A 21,614-nucleotide genomic window follows, 5' to 3' on the forward strand; every position below is an offset into this window, starting at 1 on the left:
TTTTACATGCAGTCCAACACATAAATGTCATTTGCACCCATGTTTTTGACATTAGGTCCCTGACCATACTGGACACAAGTTTTCATTTGGAAACTTTGCTCAAAAGTCTCAGTAATAACCTCTTACTGATTAGGATTGAAAAGATACTCTAACTGACAAAGCCCTAAGAAAATTCAAAGAAGTTATTATCATGTTCTTCAGGAATGCTGTCTTCTCCTTAAAACAATGTAATGGGGAAAAAAAAAAAAAACACCTAATTTGGAATCGGTCATACATGAGTTTTACTTCTTGTTCTGATGCCTGCTAGCTGACTTTAACTTTCTAAGCCTCAGTTTCCATATGCGTAAGATCCGTATAAGAAACTGATATCTTGGGGCACCTGGTTGGCTCAGTCTGTTAAGCAGCTGCCTTCAGCTCAGGTCATGATCCCAGGGTCCTAGGATTGAGTCCTGCATCAGGCTCTTTGCTCACCCAGCAGTCTGCTTCTCCTTCTCCCTCTGCTATTGCTCCTGCTTGTGCTCTCCCCCTCTCTCAAATAAATAAATAAAATCTTTAAAAAGAAAAAACAAAAGAAACTAATATCTTAAAAAAAAAAAAAAAACGCTCAGATCTCAGTTGGCTGCTGGTTGGAATAAATAAATAATAGCTGTATATCACCCAGCAAAATTCATGGCACCTACTACACACTCAACAAATACTAGACCCCTCTGTTCCTACAATCTATAGGTCATGGAGCTGTGCAGACAAGAAGGGAAAGCTGGAAGCAGACCACTCTTTACTGTTCTGGGATTCATTACTAATTCATCTTCTTGTATTTGCTCAGACCTGCTGTGAGAGACACGGCGCTTGGTTCTGTAGGTGCAAAGATACAATGAGCAAATCCTGTCATCCAAACTGGGACAAAGGAATTCCTCATAATTCCTATGGAGAGAAAAACTGGCTCTCTTCTTTAGCAAGGATGATAACTGAAAATGGCCTAATTGATGAAAAGAATACTGAGAGTTTAATATGTGCCAGGCTCTATTCTCTTCACCTTATGTGGATTACCCCATTTCATCCTTTCATACCGTAATGCAGGTTTTAATATTGTAGGTCCTACTGGTCAATGAGGAAGAAATTTGCCATTTTAGGACACTGAACTGATTTGATATGATTGACATGGATTAGGCCCCAGTGCAGAGCAAGCAACCCTAAAATGTACTCCCCTGGATCTGTAAAGATGGATACAAATCAGTATGATTCAGGAGAAATATTTGATCAAAAAATAAAAAATAAAAACTATTACTCGGTCAAAGCCCGGGATTTGAACAGTTCATCATAAAGTGAATGACATCTGACAGATCAGAGTCTGCCCCACAGGGCAGCCAATTCAAAATCTCCATGTAAAAGTACATGTGTTTCATGGATCCATTTCATGGATCATGGACCACTATCCTGGTCCAGAATATATCACCTGCTCATTCAATAAATCTTTGTGATTAACTCCTATGTTCTAGGTACTATTCTGGACACTGAGAATACAGCAGTGAACTGACAAAAATATATCTGCATAGATGTAGAGACACTCAACAAACGAGTACAATATACACTTCCAGTGAAGAAAAGTGATATGCAAAAAAATAAAACAGAAGCAGGAAATTAGGAACTCAGACTTGGGGGGAGGATCTTAATCTGTTACCCAGAACCTCAGTAAATTGGAAATTTTACTCTGAATCTCCAGGCAAGTAAACACACCAAAGCATTCCACCCAGGGGAAAATAAACAGGAAAGGGATAAAGATAATGAAGAAACAAAGTATATTGCCATTTTTATGCCAGGTTTTGGTGTAAGGATCCTGATTAGTACTGTAAACGAATTAATATTGTATGAGTGTTATCTGCCTTCTAAAGTATTTAAAATATTTACAAGAACAGGATAAATTAAACTTAAAATTTTAATTAAATATTTAGAAATCCTTTATTTAACCAGTAATCACTATTTACATGTTTTCAAAAATGTAATTGGTTAAATTCATAATTTTTTTTCATTTGTTGTATAAACGGTACATAGAGAAATCTATAGCTTTTAAAATCTTTTAAATACTCACAGATAAATTCATAAGATTAATAAAATGGGCATTAAAAGGGGGAAAAGGGAACTGAGTATTTCTCTCTATGAACAAAAGTCCTTCAAAGACATTACACTTGAGAAAACTGAGCCCCCAGAGAAGTTAAATAACTTACCCTTGTTCAGAGTCCCATGGTTCCTGAATAACAAAGCCACCACGGATTTGAATATGACCATGCCATTAACAGTCTCCCAAAATAATATTAAATGTATAAAATGTGTAGCATAGAACCTGGCACACAGTGGGCAATTGCTATTTCTCTCCTACTGATCCCAGCTTATATCAAACTGTACTCAGGGAAATTCAAGACTATGCAAAGCGCACACACACACACACGCGTATGCATGTGCACACCATTCAAACAGCATGAGGGAGTCAAGAAAGAGCCTCCATCTATTCCCTTCCCTCCTAGCTCTTACTAGCTCAGGCCTGTCAGAATACAAGCCCTCACCCAATGTGGTGTGGTCATTTCACCCATTAAAATGGTCTGAGTGGGCAGTTCATCAATGGTTTGGTGATTGTGGCAGACAGTTGTAAAGACAGTCCCCCAAGGGACCATGTCTCCCTCTACTCATAATCATAAGTGATAACCTGGACTCTCCCCCAGACTAACTCACAGCTAACAGAATAAGGAGAAGTGATCCACAGGACTTTGAAAGGCAAGTTAGAAAAAGCCTTACAACCTCTGTCCTGGGCTCCTGGGGCACTTGCTCTGGTGGGAAACCAACCACATCAGAAGTCAGACCCCTGTGCTGTGAAGACACCCAGGCTAGCCATGGATTAAGGTTGCTGGAGGGAGAGATGCCCCAATGGCCCCCACCAAGTGTTCCAGCCTGAGAGCTGGCAGCGTGGGCAGCGTACCAGGTGCTTCCAGCTCAGCCACCATCTGACTACAAACACATGAAGATCCCCAACAAGGAAAATTGTCCACCTGAACCCATCAAGCCCACGAACTGTGAGATCATGATACTTTATTGTTGTAGACCACTGTGTTTTGGACTGTTTTGTTTTGTTTTACACTGCATTGAATAAACACCTTGCAAGCACTCCATTTGGCATTTTTTCAATGTTATTTTTTTGTTTTTTGGTTTTTTTGGTTGGGTTTTTTTTGGTTAATAGACACTATGTTTTCCTAGATATTAACTACCCATCCATAAAAATGTCCAGTCAGCATGTTCTTTTTCTCCTCTATCCATATTCAGAATAGTAACAACATACACTTTATCTAACATTTCAAAATTACCACCTATCATGACACCCAGACAAAGAATATTTTCTTTCTCCTTTTCCAGGAAACGGTTGAAAATGAAATTAATAATGAACATTTTCCAAGCAACATTCTACTCCAGAACTCATGGGAATTATAAAATAACCCAAAACTAAGAAGGTGAAATGGCTCACCCTTTAAATTCTTTATATCTTGAAGTCTTTGATTTAAATCATTATTTTTAAAAAATGAAATTACACAGTACTCTTAATAAAGCATTATTATTTCAGGAAAAAAGGATAAAACTTTCCAAATGCAAATGTTTAGCTGGGGTAGAGTCTTAAAAGATTCTAAGACATTAGTAAGGAGATGGATTGCTTTGCTATTACAAGTCTAGGTTACAATATCACTGGAACCAAATTCCCGTCAGATTAGTCTTTACTCAAAATGAATGTTTGTAATTATGAAATGAAATAAGTTTTAATTTGAATTGCCTAAAAAGGGGAAACCAAATATTGTGTAATTACAGGAGAAGAAATTTGAGATGGAAAATAAGATAGTGTTATTTACAAGTAAAAAGGCTTTTATGGGATTATGGGGCTTTAATGTGCATATTTGTAGGATTTGGGGTGGCAGAATTTGGAACTAAAATATTTTTCATCAGCATTTATTTACAGTCTGCATGCAAGAAATGGAATCCCAGACACATCTGATATTGGGCTTATTTAAACCTTTTATATCCCTACTAAATCTGAAAAGACTCAAATGTTAGCCACACATAATGGAAGTAATCGTGGAGTGTGTGATAAAATAAGTATTTGAAAACCACATGCAACTTTTAGGCTCAAATCCAGAACTATAAAATCCACCTAGAGATGTAATAAGCCTGACTCTCCTTGGAAGAGGAAAAGCAGTGAGGAGGGAAGCATACCTCCCTGCACAGTTCATGGCACCTGAATGCCGTCCACAAGTGGCTTGTAATTGCTTTACGCAAAGGTGCCCATGGTACCATTTTGCTTCCCTCTCTATAAGGGAGCTCTTTCTTATCCTCTACAAAACTGGGACTTCAGAGAATTTGGGTCTTTATCTTATATTTCTCCTGTCCCTTTCTGAGGCCTCACTTCCCCCACCCCCCAGACTAGGACTCTAGGACCCAGGTCTGCCCCAGTTAGTCCCCCATAGCCTCACTTTGATAGCCCCAAACCTTTCTCAACATTTTTGGGGGAGAAAGACTTTAAACTGAGGATCTCCTTCCTCTGGCAGGGACAAACTAACTTACACTAACCTACCTTTCCCAGAAATACTGCCTCCTTAAAAGGTGTGGCAAAGATAGTTCACAGTGTGCCAGATGTTTTTGTCCCTCTTTCTTTGCATTCATGTGACTGTGAAATGGCTGCCCTGACAGGCACTCCATTTCCCAGACTCTCTTGTGGTCAGGTATGGCCATGTGAGTGAATGCTGGCCAATGAAATAGAGACAGAAGGGCTAGTGCCACTATTTAAGTCTGGCTCATGAACATCTCCCATAGAGCTCTTCGCCATGTTCTCTTCTGCATTCAGCTGGCTGGAAAGGGGGGTGATTCCAAGGGTGATCACCCTGCAAAGGAGTGTGACTTGGCAAACCTCCAAAAATATGGGTAGCTGAATAGAAGATGGTCATCCTGAGTACCTATTTGCCCTACAAATGTGATTAAAGAGCAAGTAATACACATGTTGGGTCTCTCTCTTTTTAACTGCAGTTAGCCTATCCTCAACACTACTTAGTCCAAAGAAATCATTCTCCAGTGAGAGAGAGACAACATTGAGCAGAGTTGGGAGGGTGAAGGAAATTTCCCAATTCCCTGCAAATTGCCTTATTTCAAAGTTACCTATGCACAGAACTCTTTCAGTTGTTGACCTCTGGTAAGAATTTGCTATTTATCAGTCACTGGTAGCTCTGCTCTCTGGCTGCCTTCCTGCCCAAAGACCTTCTGCAACCTAGTTCAGTAGCATTTGTACTCAGTAATCATTACTGAGCCTTAGATATTTTCAACAAGTTTTCCCAGCTTATCAATTTAGAAATTCACTGATAAATGAAAATCTCCTGTGTCATGGTTTCATTATTTGTTCATTCACTCATTGATTCAAATACTTACTCAATACCCAGATATCAAGTAACCTGTTAGGCACAATTGAACACAGACAGCTTTCTGTCCATTGGTGTCAGTAAGTAAAGGAATGGTCATGGGTACAAAGAGGAATTGTAAGATGATAATCTAGGTAACTGGATAATTATCATCATAGCTAAATTTATTGAACCCGTATCATATGTCAACACCCTACTCAGAACTTGACATTGTTTATTTTATGTAATCATCCCAACCCTATCCTCATTTTACAGATACAGAAACCAAGGCTCAGAGACATTAAGCAACATGCTGAATTTACACAAATAACTACCATCAACATGGTGATTTAAACCAAATTCTGTCTGACTCCAAAGTCATTTACTAAGCATGTGACTTTGGGCGAATTAGTTAAACAATATAATTCTCCTTCTCTAATCTGAAATACCATCTCAGTCCCAAAGAAGTAATTTGTACTAAGAGTTAAAATCCAGGACAGAGATGTTTACACTGTCACTGCCCAAAGTATACTTTATAAATACTATGTGTAAAAATCTGGCCTCTTCAACAATTTTCTTGATTCTGAAATGTCAGTGGAGGGAAGAGGAAGCTTAAATAAATATTTACAGTACTCATATTATGAAAGAATTTTCCAGCTGGTGTGTCTTGAAATGTTGATTGCCTTCACACAAACTGAGACCCTCCAGGGAAAACGTCGCAGACTTCATCTTCACGAGCTGTGAAGTTGTGATAAGGTGACCAACAATTATCACATGACACGAGGGACTCCTGTTCCGGGTGCCTACGTGGGTGTGACTTTGAGTTCTGAAAGAGGCCAGAGGAGAGCCTTTCTGCCTAAGTTTCTGGGCTGTGAGATGTACCACATCCAAGCCCACTGCGAGACTGGCTTTGCTGCCAAAAGCACACTTGATCAAATCCCTGCACTCCAGGGGCTTATTCAGGTTCAGCCACAGACTGATAGCTGACCAACCCCTGGAGAACTGAGAAATACACATTTGGAAGACACTTGGAGTCTGTGTTGAGAAAGCAGACAGAAAGGTTGCCGGGCAATTGGGAAACAAGCCGATAGGAGCCCTGTGGATTGAAGACTGAGGTGCACTTGGAGATCTTCATTTCCTGGGATGCATCAGTGTTATGTGGAGCTTAATTATGGCTAACCCTGGGAGGTAGGTATAATTATTATTCACATTTCCAGTTAAGGAAACTGAGGTTTAGAAAGGTCTCTGTACTTGCCCAGGGTCACACAGTAGGAAGTAGTGAAGGAAAGATTTGAACTCAGGTGTCTGACTAAAAGTCTCACTCTTGACAACTTTCAACCCAGCTCAAATTAAGAAGAAAAAACAAAACCAAAAAATTAATTCTTTTCATGAATACAATCCACGTTCCTTGGAACACAGTCCATGTTCCTCCACCCCAGTGGATGTCATAGGATCATTTTACGAACCTGGTTCTTGTTTGGTTATACTCCTTTCTACACTCCTTCCAACCATCTCTGGGAGCTGAAGCTGGCTTCCCCTCTCTGAGGAAATAGGAGTTTGAGGTTATCCTGTGTGGTTGTCAGAATCTGAGTGTCCCCAGCTGACGACTAGGGTAGTGGGCATCAAGGAGTCACCCTGTCCTCCAGCCTAGGTTAGTCTTCTCTATCCTCAGCCAGCTACCTCTAGCTAGGAGCAAACATCCTCCTCCTATCACAGGGGAGTGACTACATCAGGTAAATTGAGGTCCAAGTAGATTTTGTCCAGGGAAAGGTAGGGGACTGGATGAGAACCTCCTTGTGGAGAATAGAAGTCAATAAGCCAGTGATTCCACTGATCCGAGTCCAGTCCGGCCTGACCAAGAGAGAATCAAATCTTAGGGTGGCTTAAGCTAAGCATTCTCAGCTGGGAGAAATTTTGTTTGAAAGGGAACTCTTGGCAATGTCTGGAGACATTTTTGGTTGTCAGCACCTTGTTGGAAAAAGTATTACTGGTATGTAGTGAGTAGAGGACAAGAATACTGCTAACTATCCCACAAAGCCCAAGATAACTCCACAACAAAAATTATCCAACACCAAATGTCAATAGCACCAAAGTTGAGAAACTCTGGCATATGCCAGTCACTCCCTGGGATGCTCTGGGTCTGGCAACACTGAGTTCCATTTCCCCCTATACAACGAGGAGTTTTCATTGGCCCTTCAGACTTCTGTTGGCTAAAGGAATCAAAGCTTGGATACATAGTTATTCCCATGTGAGGGTCCATGGAGAATGAATCAGAGAGGACCAGAGAGAGAATTGATCTGGGATACTGAAGGTGCTAAGGAGCTTGGCCTTGGACAGACTATCTTCTATATCCTCAACTCCCTCCTCCCTGTCTCAGCTAGCACCTCTTCCCCATCACCCTGAAGTTTCAGACTCCCAAAGCCTTGTGGTCATTCTTCCTTGAAAACCTGTTTCTGGGAAAGGATCCAATGTTGATTCTTCCTAATGTAGAGTGAAAGTAAATTATCATGATCCCTCTCTCAGGAATATTGGCATTTTAAACCACATTGTCAACTGTGTAATGTGAGCCCTTTTTTTTTTCTTCCAGTTGAGGAGGTACAATTAGCTTATATGACAGAGTATGAGGCAATGGCAAGTAGGTAGAGGAAACCTAGGGTTCAGGGCTGGCCTGTAACAGAGGGTCCTTTTTGGTAACCTTGAAGTCACATCATGGAAGGCAACGGTAATGAGGATACTAATAGCCCACTATATTTACGGGGTACCTGCTCTGGATAGACACTGCTCTAATTGCTTTACCTCTATCAACTCATTTAATCTTTACAACACCCCACTGAGGTAGTTACTACCACGATCTTTATTTTATAAATGAGGAACTGAGACACAGAGCCCAAAAAAACTCACTCAAAGTCCATTAGCAACTGAAGGAGTAGGAGTCAAACTCAAACAGCTTGACTGTAGAGAAGAGTGTGGGCTCTTAGCCATCCCTGCTTCACGGCTTCTTGTGCTATAAAAAGAGCTCCAACCAGGAGGAATGGGCCCCACGCTACACTAGACACATGTGTGGGGCAAGTCAAACTACACTCAGGGTTATGGGTTCTTTCTTCACAAGGAGATAATTTTGGACCTAGCAAACACTGAGTTCCCTGCAAAAACTGACCTTCAGTGATTCTTACGGTCCAGATATAAAATTTCAAAATAAGTAGATTTCATCATATCTTTGGTGCCATTTCTACTGAGGGACGTGGTTGGGTAGTAAAACATTCTCTTAAATAATCTAGCAATGAGAACTTCATCCTGTGGAATCCACATTGCCTTCCCCTAGCCTTATACCCTTGCCCCAGAATTGGTTCAGCCACCAGAGCAGAACCCCAATTCCTTTATTTAATTGATCTCTTTTAGTAAAAGGAAAGAAAGCAAAGTAAATACACATTAAGCTGTGAATGGATGATGACTTCCAAAACCTTCTCTTATTCTGCAATGCCAAGCAAAGAACTTCAAGACAGTTGAAAAAGTGAAGATATTTGGGGTATGACAAATTTGGGTAGCACTCCTAAATCAGCAGGAAAGAATCTCTTTTCTCTCCAGGTCTAAAATTGTTTACACTGAACTAGTCCCATATTTCCTTTGCCTGTCATTATATTTAACCAAGAGGTAGGCACAAAGTCAGTGCTCAAAAAGTATCCCCTGGTTGACTAATTAAATAATGCCTCTGTGTACCTCAAGTTTTATTTTAGTAATTTAATCTCCATTAGAATAAAGTTAGAATTTGAATTTAGCTCTTGAAAAATACAACTTTACCACCTAACAAGTCAGGGATTTATCAGGAGGTTCCTCCATGCTCTGACTTGACATATTCCTAGAGAAGCTGATGACACATAACCAATATTTTTCTTCTCAAAGTACCAAAGCACTTATTAGGAATAAGAATCTCTGGCTCCACCCTAGTGTATTCTGAAATAGATTCTACATTTTGACAAGACCCTCAAATGGTTTGTTTGCATGTTGAAGTTTGAGAAGAATGGGAAGAGTTATTATTTATATTATATGATATTACATCATATTATGTCACATTATATTAGGGAGTGGCTAGAGAACCTACACCTGGATGCATAAGGCTAACTAAAGAATTTTTCATTTAAATATTGAAGATATTTGCATTTTTGGAGTCAGTTTGGGCCTAGAGGCAAGAATTAAATACACACACACACAGAGGAATTATCTCAGCTCTATGGGATTTTGCAGTCTAGTGAAGGACAGATACATAAAATTACAGTAGGACAATGATGGCACTGTAATGACAGTAGATTCTAGAGAGACAGTAGGGTAGGAGAAATGACTGGGCTTACCTGGAGATTCAGAGAAAGTTTGGGAATGGAAATAGAATAGTCAAGATCCTTTCAGTTTTCAGTTTCAAGACAGAAAACTGGTCCAAAGAGTGTCAAGCAAATGACATATGTTGTCTATCACCAGAAACAGAAGTCCAAACACTTCTGTCCACTTAATCATGGTACTAGAATTGCCAGGAAGACACAAGTCAGTCAAGCACTGGATGGAACAAAGCTTCATCCACACAGAAAAGGGAAAGTGTGAGATCAGTTCCAAAGGTAGGCCTCAGCCCCCCATGGCCAACAGGTCCCTCCTGGCTGCAGATGCAAGGCAAATGGGCCTGTATGTATCCCTTTTGTGCTCCAGTGGAAGGACTCAGCCCCCTCCCCAAAGAGGATAGAAATAGTAGGGTTAGCCAGGTGTCATATGACACACATGCTTAATCAGAACAAAAGAGCACACACTAAATCTGAAACAGGAAGAGTTATTTTGACACAAGGTGATAAGCCCAGCAGAGGCCACAAGGACTCTATCTCTTGGCAAGCCCAGCACAGGCCATAAGGACTCTATCTTTTAGCAAGAAAAGGTTTCAGACCCAAAACTCATTGTTTTACAGCTGTATGGGGGTCAAAAGACTGCTTGCATGAATTCTCAACTCTACCTTTTCCAAAAAGAGGTTTAAACCAAAAAATTTAAAAATGAAGAAGAAGAAGAAGAAGAAGAAGAAGAAGAAGAAGAAGAAGAAGAAGAAGAAAGAGAGAGAGAGAGAGAAAGAAAGGAAGGAAGGAAGGAAGAAAGAAGAAAGAAAGAAAGAAAGAAAGAAAGAAAGAAAGAAAGGAAGGAAGGAAGGAAGAAAGAAAGAAAGAAAGAAAGAAAGAAAGAAAGAAAGAAAGAAAAGGAAGATGTTGTTTTATATAACTTAACAATCCAGGAATTGTTGGCTTCAGGCATAGCTGTATCCAGGTGCTGAAATCTTGCCCTCAGAGACCCAATTTTATCCATTTCTTGGGCTTTCCTCTGTTTTGGCTTTACTCTTGGACAAGTTCCCTTCAGATGTTTATCAAGGAAGTTCAAGCTTACATTAAATTTTTAGGATTCCCAGAAAAAATTATTTTACCAGTTAATATTAGAAACTTACATTGGCTTGGCTTGGGTTATGTGATCATCTCTTCATCAGTTGCTGTGCCCAACAGATCTGGACTTGACTACTCATTCTACAACTAGTTTGCTTAACATGTATGAGTGTTCTCCTCTATAAAATGGCAGACAGTAATGCCCAGGTTGTAGTAGCAAGTGTAGTGAATGCTCACTGATGGGTAACTATGATTATTGTCATCATTTGTGGGTCTGTACTCCTAAAGAAGTTGACTTAGTTATTCAATATGGGGAACTTCTATTTTTGTTTTCTAAGTGATTTTCCTTGTTTACACATTTGTGAAGCCCAACACCATAAACACCTATGTCTGCTCAACATAAGTCCTGCAAAAGAAAGGCTTTTATCACACCAGCTAACCCAGTGACCCAGTGTGAGTGATGAGAGCCACCTAAAGAACATCAAACAAGGCAATTTAGATTTTAGAAAGACTTTAGACAAGAATTTAAAAAAATAAATAAATAAAAATGTAAAACCCTCACAGGGCTACAACGATTTAAAACATCATTTGTGGGGCACCTTGGTGGCTCAGTCAGTTAAGCATCCAACTGTTGGTTTCAGCTCAAGTCATGATCTTAGGGTCATGAGTTAGAGCCCTGCATGAAGCTCCACATTCAGAGTGGTGTCCGCTTGGGATTCTCTCTCCCTCTCCCTATTCCTCTCTCCCTGATAATGCTCACTCGCATTCTCTCTCTCTCTCAAATAAATAAATAAATCTTAAAAATAAATAAATAAATAAAATGTCGTTTGTCTGTGACCTCCACTGGCACTTTAGACTTTGATTTGGATCCTGATTCTACTCCATGGGAGGTTTACACAGAATTTTTCTGCTTCGGAGTCAGAATCTCGATTTCTATCACTCCCTCTAATTTCTGCCTTTGCTTTCAAGTCTGCATCACATCCCCTTGATGGGATTTCCACATGGGGCTTTTGCTGCGTAGGTATCTCCCAGAAAGTTCCTCCCTGGGCTCCATTGAATGAGGCCTAGGTAGAAGAAAGGCTGTAACATGATATGCTTTGGTCAGCTGGGGTAGTAGAATGGTGGACTCGGGCCTTGGAAATATAAATCAATTCAGAACACAACCTGTAGAAAGGAGGTAGCACAAGTGTCCAGGGGCACTTATCAACCCAGGTAGGGCAGAGTTCAAGCCAGGGCCTCCACCCACAAAAGATCTGATGGCACATTGTCTTGTCTCGTCAGCAATAACCATCCATATGAACTTAAACCTCCCCTGTTATAGTCAGAAACACCTGTCAATGAATGATAATGTGTTTAAATTTAACCTGACTATTATTTCTGAGCAACTGATGGAGTCTCGAATATTTTCAGAGACAGATCAAGGAAAAACTGCTTATTTATGCTAACAAAAGGTTATCCACAGAATACGCACAAATACTTTTGTTAGGAAAACAGAGGAGCTACATGACAAATACAGCCAGCCTACTGGAGCTACATTTCCATTCTCAGAAAATACCTAAGAGGGAAGTGGGAGAGGCAAAGAAAGAGGTAGGGGAGTGGGAAGAGACAGTTCTCATCCATAGCACGGCCTATTGTTTGAATCATTAGAACCTCTTTTCTCCTCCCAGGCTCCTTTCCTTCCACTTTAAAGGAAAGTGCTTTCTGTAGGATTAAAGTAACTTTCCTATTTAGCAGAAGAAAAAAGGAAAAACAGGAGAAACACCAAATGCATAACAATGATGACCTTCAAACTGCTGAGCTTTGAGGTTTGGCCTTTGCTCTGTGCTTGTAGCTATCTCTCAATAACTGATTAAGGGATTAACCATCCAATTTGTTCAAAAGAACAACAAGATTTATATACTTATAAGGTCCTGGAAGACATATACCTGAATTAGCATAACAATAACCTACACCAGAAGAGTCAGACAGAAAAGTCATTCACATTTATAGCTTGAATTTTAAAACTAACTATAAAGTAGAAAATCGTCTACCTTGCCACCCGCTCTAACAGGATTAAGGAGCACGTGTTGGTTTTATTTGTACTTCTTGAGCAAACAGGCCTAATTAGAAATGAAAAATCGTGGCTCAATCAAATGCAGGTTAATGACAGACAGATCTACACATGTTTTATCTGGGGGTCTTAAAGAGATACTATCTGATTCTAACAGGCATAAAAGGAGGTGAATTGCCAGCTGCCACAGAGCAGAGAGGACATTAAGCTCTACTGGTATTCTGAAGAAGGTGGGCAGGGCTGGGCTTGGAAGGGTGTCATTATGAACAGTGAGCTCACTCCAGGAGGCAAGTATTAGAAAAACAACAGAATCCCAGGCTTTCATTTTTAAATCTGGCCCCACCTCAACTGGGCAAAAAACTCTTTACTCACAAAAGGAAGAGAATTAGATTCCCTGTGTCAATATAAGGGGAATCAAGTCTTTTCAGGAAGGTCAGATGGCTAGATTCAGGCATGGGAATTGGTGTGTTGGCCCCAGAGCATCTTCCTGAGCAAACAGATGCCAGCAGATGTGGCCCCTGGGAACAGGGGGTAGCTTCAGGTTATCTGTCTGCCAAGTCTGAAAGTCCTCACACAGGATGAAAGGACTGGGGAGAACCCGCTGCAACTGCTCCTGACCTGTCTCAAAATCCACCCTGTGATAACTGACCTCTGGCTGCTGGTTCAAATCCCTAAACAGGATTTTGTAAAGAAAGTGAGGAAAGAGAGGAATTAGGATTTCACTCTCAGAGCGTAGGACCGTACACTAAAAACCATACACAGAAGCAAAGGGAAATTACTAAACTGAATCAAATTCTATCCGTTCTGTCTGACATTCCTCAGGGCTAGAAGATATTTTGCCCATCATCCCCACGCTTCCTCCACCTTTTCAGAAGAAAGTCATTTTAACCAGTCCTTAATTTGAACTTAAATTTTGGCTCCTCAAAAATGTCTCCTAGGGGCACCTGGGTGGTTCAGTCAGTTAAGCGTCGGACTCTTGATTTCAGTTCCGGGTCATGAGCTTGAGCCCCACATGGGGCCCCATGCTCAGGGAGGTGTCTGTTTGAGATTTTCTCTCTCTCCCTCTGCCCCTACCCCAACTCACACTCTAAACAAACAAACAAACAAATAATAAAATCTTTTAAAAAATAAATAAATAAAGTCTCCACAGGATTTTATCATCTTCCTCTGGCCTTCCCAGTCTTCCCTGAATGCTCTCACTTCCTTCAGAATTCAAGTTCACTTGCTCTACTTGGCTGGTCCAAACTAGTCGCTCCTGCCTGGGCTTTCCCCTTCTCTCCCTGAAGCCACTCCCACAGCTTTGTGATGCAGCCTTTCTTCTTCCAAGGCCCATTTCAAGTTCATCTTCACAAAGAAGCCCTTCCAAAAGTTTCTACCACACCCTACTTACTAACAGTGAATTTAACCAACTCCCCTGAGCAGCTGCCCATTCATCTGATACTGAGGTGGGCTGTACTGTTTTCCTTATTGTGCCTTTATTCGTGATTATCTTGGGCCTCATCCTGGGATTCCCCCTACCACATACACACACCCCAAAGGCTCTTTACTGTGCTCTGAACTTCCTCAGTCTTTAGCACTAAGCACTGCCAGTGCTATAAACACCCTGCTTGTCTGTGGATCAGGGACACACAGAAACAAGTTAATTCAATTAATAACAAGCTCAAAATACAATCAAGCTCATCATCTAATTCTAGGCACTAATCCATATGTGAGGAGTGAACCCAAGTGGCTTGAGTTTTTGTTGTCATTCCTGGTTTCGTTGTGATAGAGATATGCAAACCATGTTGTTATATCACATCACTTCTTGACTTTTTTTTTTTTTTTTAAACTCCACTGGAGTCTTCTTTCTGTGCTGTCAAGACATACGCCTATAATCATAGGAATCCCAGTTTCTGAAAGCAGAATACGGTGGTACAGGCTGACAAGGGAATTTTTCCTATTTGTAAATTAACATGAGAATATCTTAATGATATAAAGGTAAGTCGTCTAGGGGTGCCTGGATGGCTCAGGCAGTTAAGGGTCCGATCTTGATTTGGGTTCAGGTCATGATCTGAGGGTCATGAGATCAAACCCAGCATCAGGATCCAGGCTCAGGGTAGCATCTGCTTGGGACTCTCGGTCTCCCTCTTCCTCCCCCCATCCCCAGCCCATGCATACTCTCTGTCTCTAAATTAATTAATTAATTAAAATAAAGGTAAATTCTCTGTCCTTGTACATTAAGCAAATCACCTATCGTCTTCGTAGGCAGGAATAAAAATTACATTCATTTGAGAATTAAGGAAAACCAAAAACATGTCATCACCATAGGTAGAACAAAGAAATCCTATTTAATTCCTCTAATTCTTTCAGTGCCAGAAGCCATGGTCATCTAGAAAATAAGACCAGTGCATGTTAAATAGGATTCTGAGATTAGCAAATGAGGTACTCAGATTTGTTTATTCCGTGTCTGACCCAACTCCTTTGCAGGCAGAGGAAAACATGAATGTGTGAATCTTTCAGAATGAATTCCTGGCACCTCATCAGAACTAACCCAAATAACAAAGGAGAATTTGGACTGTCTGGGAGTGGCCCAGAGCCAGCTGTGGGGACCACTAGAATCAAATTCAGAGCTTCAGTGAATGGGAAATAAGCACAGGTCCCAGTGGGGAGAGGAGGCTGGGGGTAGGGGAGGACAGGAGAAGATAATTCAGACAGAGGTTGTACTCCATAGCAGCTCTCATTCTCAAAGATGCCAGACTATCACTGGGGGCTTTACAATGTAAAAATAGCTGAAACTGACCCTTTTTTGTGTTGATCAAAGTGATTTCTCAGTAAGGTGGCTTTGAAAAGCATCACAAAACTGAAAAAGGTTGTCAAACCCACCTCCTCCACCTCATGCTCCCCAGCCTCTTGGTTGTAAGTTATCAAAGGGGTTACTCATACAGCAACCTCAATCTCAAGAGTTAACTTGATAGAAGTATTTTTTGTTAACATTTGTCTCAGACACAAATGGATATAGTAGGTCACTTGGTTTTTATAAGGTAGTAAAGGAAGGGGTTCCAAAGAAACATTCATGCTTTATAAAATGAAACCGTTTTTCTGATTATTTTCTACTAAAGAGAGGAAAGAGATTAATTGGCATGAAGCAATTTCCAAGGTCGGCTCAGTGACTTTTCACTGATGGGCAAACCATATTCCCGGCATCATATAATTTTAAAGCTAGACAGGGCATTGGCGATCACCTCCCCAACTTCCACGTTTTCCAGATGAGGAACCAAAATCAGAGATAATCAGTGATTTTCACAAGGTGATATTGTGTTATAGGCAAATCCAGAATTCAAATAAAGGTCTCCAGACTCAATAAATATATTCAGCTGTGTCCTGCCACCTTCTTATGAGCTAAGAAATCATCCTGGCATGATCTAGGGGAAATTCTCTGGGAATTTCTCTAAAGTTTTCTAGGGAAAATAGCATGGCCATTGACTTAGAGAATACAGGCTGACTGAAGGCTACCTGGGTCTTAAAAAGTCCCCACCTACATCTATAGGCCTGATTAGATTAATGGTTTGACTGTTTCTATTCATGATGACACAGTTGTCTTCTATTACTATCTTCCACTATCTATTACTATTTACTATCCATTTCTGTCTGAAAAAATAGGCAGATTCATTATTATCCTAAACACTAACATTATGAAAGAACCCACCTACAAAAACCCTTCCCCTGAAAACCCCTCACCAACTTCTAGAGAGTCATTGACCTAATCCAAGTGTCTACTAGACAGAAAAGCTACCTGGAGAATGCATGCGTGTTGAATGAAGCATTCAAAATCATTTTTTTTTTTAAACAAGAATTGATCAACTCAAACAAAATATATCTCCAAAATTATCTGATGGCTTGTGACCCTGGGTGCAGTGTTTGTAAAATGATTTTTCAAGTTTTAGGTAACTCAGTCTATTACAAAAGACCAACCTCATTATTCAAGCAAAATTAGGGAACTTCTGAAGAACCGTAGCTGTGAGGCACTCAGGCTCTTCTGTTTCTTGAAGGTTCTAGCTTTACTCTGCTTACTGGTATGGTCCTGCTCCTCACATGCATTGCCTAACCCAGGATAAGAAACAGCTGTCACCTCACCATGCACAAAATGGTGGTGGTGGGTACTGAAATTCTAGGGTTGTCCCTTTCATGTCATTTGAGCAAAAAGACAGCTGCTCACCATCACACTCAAGATACCCTTTGCCTAAGTGGAAAATGCAGTAAAGTCATTCCTTCATGGCTGCATGTGGTTCCCTCTCGCATGCACTAGCATTGGCTGCAGAGGTGAAAGAGCTAAGAATCCACTCAGTGAACCATATTCATGTGAGTCGATAGCCTGTCCTTTTCATGCTTTTCCATGGTCTTTGCTTCCCTTTGCCCAGTCCCATTTCCCTATAGCTTTGTCTTCCCCCCTGTTTTTATATTTTTTAGAAAAAGGGATAATGAAGGGGAAGTTATGAGGAACAGTAGAGAAGAAATAGGTACAGTGACTCTGGCTAATCAAGCCCCCCTCTGTAATGTTCATCTGATAGGATTTGTGTCACCAAAACATTTGATCTTTTGCTGGTGGGGGAGGAGGGGTTGATCTGCATGTGCATGTATATTGTGTGTATGTGTGTGTGTGTGTGTGTTGGACATTCTTTGATATCCCAAAGACCTGACACACAGTGTTGGGTGAAGATTATTAAACTGAATGCAATACAGTGGTATTTGCACAAATTTCTTTGGAACTCAGGTGACTAGATTAATCATTTACAGTTTTATTAATACTTCTCTGGGCTTTTTTGTGATTATCCCAAGCAATTATTTCCTATTGTTCACATGCTACAAATCCAGATTGTAGAATGAGGGGAGAAAGGAGAAGAAAATCCAAGAAAAGGGAATAGAGCTAAATAAAACCAAAGTGGGTGGAAACAAGATATGTATTAGGAAAAGAATGGACCGGAACTTGAATTGCCAACTTTTAAATTAAGATGCAACTATTTGAGACTCAGTTTCCTTATCTTTAAACATGTAGAACGTGGCATTTAAAAACATTTCTGTGGAGGACAAATGGTATCATCTCAACATACATGTTTTATATACCATTAAACACCGCCAAACATAAGGAATAATTATTATAGTGGCAGAATGGTTAAGAACATCATCAAACCACCTGGGTTCATCTAGTCCTAGCTTTGCTTCTTATTATCTGTAGGTCTTTGGAAAAATAGTTAACCTATCTGAATCTAAGTATCCTCATCTCTAAAATGGAAATATTTATAGTAGCCACTTCTCATAGAGTTTTTTAAGAACAAAATGAGATATCCATAACCTAGCCCAGGACTTGGAAACACTTACAATGTACTCAAAACTGTTACCTATTTGTATCATTATTATTGTGGTAGCAGTTTTATTATGTCCCTGGTTCTACATGTTTTATGTATGTAAATACAAATACACACATGCACAGGCACACACACATATATACTCATACAGTTGATCCTTAAACAACAGTCGGGTTAGGGCACCTTCCCCTGTGAGTCAAAAATCTACATATAACTTTTGACTCCCCCAAAACTCACCTCCTAATACAAGCCTTACCAATAACATAAACACGGCCTCTCTGGGCCTATCCCCCTCCCAGCACCTTGATGTGTTCACCAACCCAGAAGCTAAAATAGTGACCAAACATACAATGAAGTACCAATGGGAGAGTACTAAGGAGCATTACCCAAAATGTGTCCCCACAAAATACCATCTCGTAAGAAGCTCCCCAAAAAAGAGATTCTATACAATTAAGAAATACTGCTTGCTGTTTTCACCTCATAAATATTCATCCTAACAAATTAAAGGTTCTGAGAAGTAATTTGTGTAACTTATCCAAAGACTCCCAGACTCAGGTGATCACCACACAGTCCTTATTTCTGAATGTGACACCTTTGAAGAGAACCAGTTTGGAAAATGTTAAACCAGAAGACTTCTCTACTCCTTCCCTTTTCTAAAAGTCTTTATGCAGATTGTTGAACATAAAATAGTGGGATCTGATGATATTTCAGGACCAAGATGATAGAACTGGAGTAGCCACAGTAGCCAAGTAGAGGAACTGGCTCATGGGCACACAGCCTTGCAGAAAATTACATAATGAGGTGGTCATGACTATTGTTCACTGAATATTTTAGGCACATAGTAGGATTCACTTCTATGTCCTCTTAATGTTAGATTTAGTCATATGATTTGCTCTGGCCAATTAAGTGAGTAGTAGTGCTAATGTGACTCTTTAACAAAAAAAGTTTGTTTTTTTAAGATTTTATGTATTTGCCAGAGAAAGCAAGAGAGCACAAGCAAGGGAAGTAGCAGAGGCAGCAGGAGAAGCAGGCTCCCCTCTGAACAGAGAGCCCCACGTGGGGCTTGATCCCAGAAACACTGGGATCATGACATGAGCCGAAGGCAGATGCCTAACCAACTGAGCCACCCAGATGTCTATAGCAAAGAAGTTTTAAAAGCTAGTATTTAAGTGACCACATCCTTTTTCCATTACTGAGGCAACTGTGTAAGCCTGTGTTGAGATGTAACCTGCATCAGTCTAGTCCTTACAGACTATGATGAGCAGAATCCCTTTTATGTTTTGTGATAAACATGTACCCGGAGAGAGAAACTCCTTTTCATTATAAGCCGGCAAGCTTTAGATGTTGTTTCTTTTCACAGCCTAACCTATTGTAATACATACTATCAATCTGACTACATACTCTCATCCATTTTTACCCCGGCCCCTCAGTGTCTATTACTCTCTGTTCCTACACTTAGACCGATTCCACCACTATCGATGGACTGATTTCACCCAAACCAAAACTGCTCTTTATAAGAATGTACATACTGAATCTTTCAATACTCAGAAACTCACCCACTCTCCATTCAAGATTTCTCCCACAGTGTAGGGAGAATTAGCCTCAATAGTTTAGAAAGATTCATGCCTCATTTTATTGAAAAGGGAAATCAGAGCATTCCCTTTGTAGATGAGTGTGACTGAATAATTCATTGAAAGCTTCATTATCTATAATTGTGATAACACACACTTTAAAATAAAGTATTGCACATATCAAATATCTCTGATACATTTCCGAGCAAATATGTGCACATATGTAATCAGCTGTGGTAATCAACTGCACATCAACAAAGAATCGGAGTGTTTTAGGGGCGTAAAGATGCTGTTACAGTTAACAATCATTTGGCAGTGTGGCTTATTTTAATAGACACATCACTTTAAAATAAGTCTTCACCATCTGCTGCAGCCTCTAATTACAAATGCAACAAGAACATAATTCACAATTGCATCATTAAAAAGTAAGACATAAGGGATTTAATGCATGCCTGTGTCCTTTTTTAATGCAGCAGACGTCTGTTCATCTTTTCTTGTGTTTCAGGCACAAAATTGGCGGTAAAACTTTCTTTGCTCCATATTGAAATTTCCCACAGTAGAGTGTTTCAGGGGACAACAGGAAATCCATGTAAGGGTGTTTAGTCGTCAAAAATATTCATAGGCTATAATCCTATTGATATTAGATTGACTTGTCAGCACTGTTTTTTACATGCAAGAAAAAAAACTATCTTCAAACCATTTACAAAGGAAGAGAAGAAAAAAGTCTATTCAGCAAGAAGTACAGATAAGGCAATTTAATCTTACCAATATAAATGGCTTGGAAATTCACCACCAGTTTAGGTGTCTATAATAAACTAACCTTTTAGCAGCCCACTTTCCAAATGTGCAAAGCTAGCTTGATGAGCCTGTCTTCTGCTAGACGCAAAATTAATATAAGAATATGTAAGTACCAAAACATCTTGTTTAAGGTCAATTCTCTATTTTTACCTGCAGATCAAACTTTAATTACACAAAGACTACTGAAGAAAAGAGTTGCCATGGCATGAACTGTCAATTTAGAAGTTTGAATTTGCTGGAGTGATACTTTGCCTAAAATAAGGGTATCAACCCCAGATGGATAAGGTCATGGTTAGAACCTTGAGGTCTAAATTTCAATGAGGTCTAAATGTTATCAAATAAAAATTCTAGTCTACTTTATAGCCTTTAAAAATAAAATCATTATCATGATCACCACCCTTTAGTTTTAAAAATATAAAAATGAATATTCATCTATATTACTAATCATTATAGTAAACTCAAGAGAATCACGTGGAAAGAAAAAACAAGCTGTATTCTTATGGCTCCTTTAGTCATTCCTAATCTTAAACAAACAGCATTAATCACTTAATCCAATCCTAGTAGATTTTCCTGTCTATCAGCATCATCGCCACAACAGTGGCTACTTTTTAAATAAGCTATGTGACTGTTTTTTAAGGTAAGCAGAGAGAAAAATATTCTTTGTTTTCCTGACATGGCACCATAACATGTACGAAGCGTCATGATTTCCCCAGGTAGTCTGTTTCATGTAATTTCAACAGGGGCACATATGCCATTTTCCTGTACTTCTTGTATTTCAAACAGATGACAAATAGTCTCTCCACAAAGTTACATTAAAGAAATATACAGAATGAAACGGGGCCACTATCTTACACTACCCACAAAAATTAACTCAAACTTTGATGAAAGACTCGAATGTAAGACCTGAACCCATAAAACTCCTAGAAGAAAACATAGGGAGTAAGCTCTTGGCAATGTTTTTGTTTGTTTGTTTGTTTTGTGTTTTTTGTGTTTTTTTTTTTTTATACCAAAGCAAAGACAACAAAACCAATCATAAA

The 21,614-nt window shown here is 39.8% G+C and overlaps 1 long non-coding RNA gene across 1 annotated transcript in view; it reads left to right on the forward strand.

Moving 5' to 3' along the window:
• The first annotated feature begins 6,303 nt into the window (after positions 1 to 6,303).
• The window catches only part of LOC131828183 (uncharacterized), a 32,253-nt gene continuing 16,942 nt past the window's right edge, over positions 6,304 to 21,614 (forward strand). Inside the window, exon 1 of the long non-coding RNA XR_009352273.1 lies at positions 6,304 to 6,605. This is a non-coding gene — a long non-coding RNA (uncharacterized LOC131828183). The remainder of the gene's footprint in view (positions 6,606 to 21,614) is intronic.

This window comes from Mustela lutreola, chromosome 3, assembly GCF_030435805.1.
Source record: "Mustela lutreola isolate mMusLut2 chromosome 3, mMusLut2.pri, whole genome shotgun sequence".
Taxonomy (NCBI): Eukaryota; Metazoa; Chordata; class Mammalia; order Carnivora; family Mustelidae; genus Mustela; species Mustela lutreola.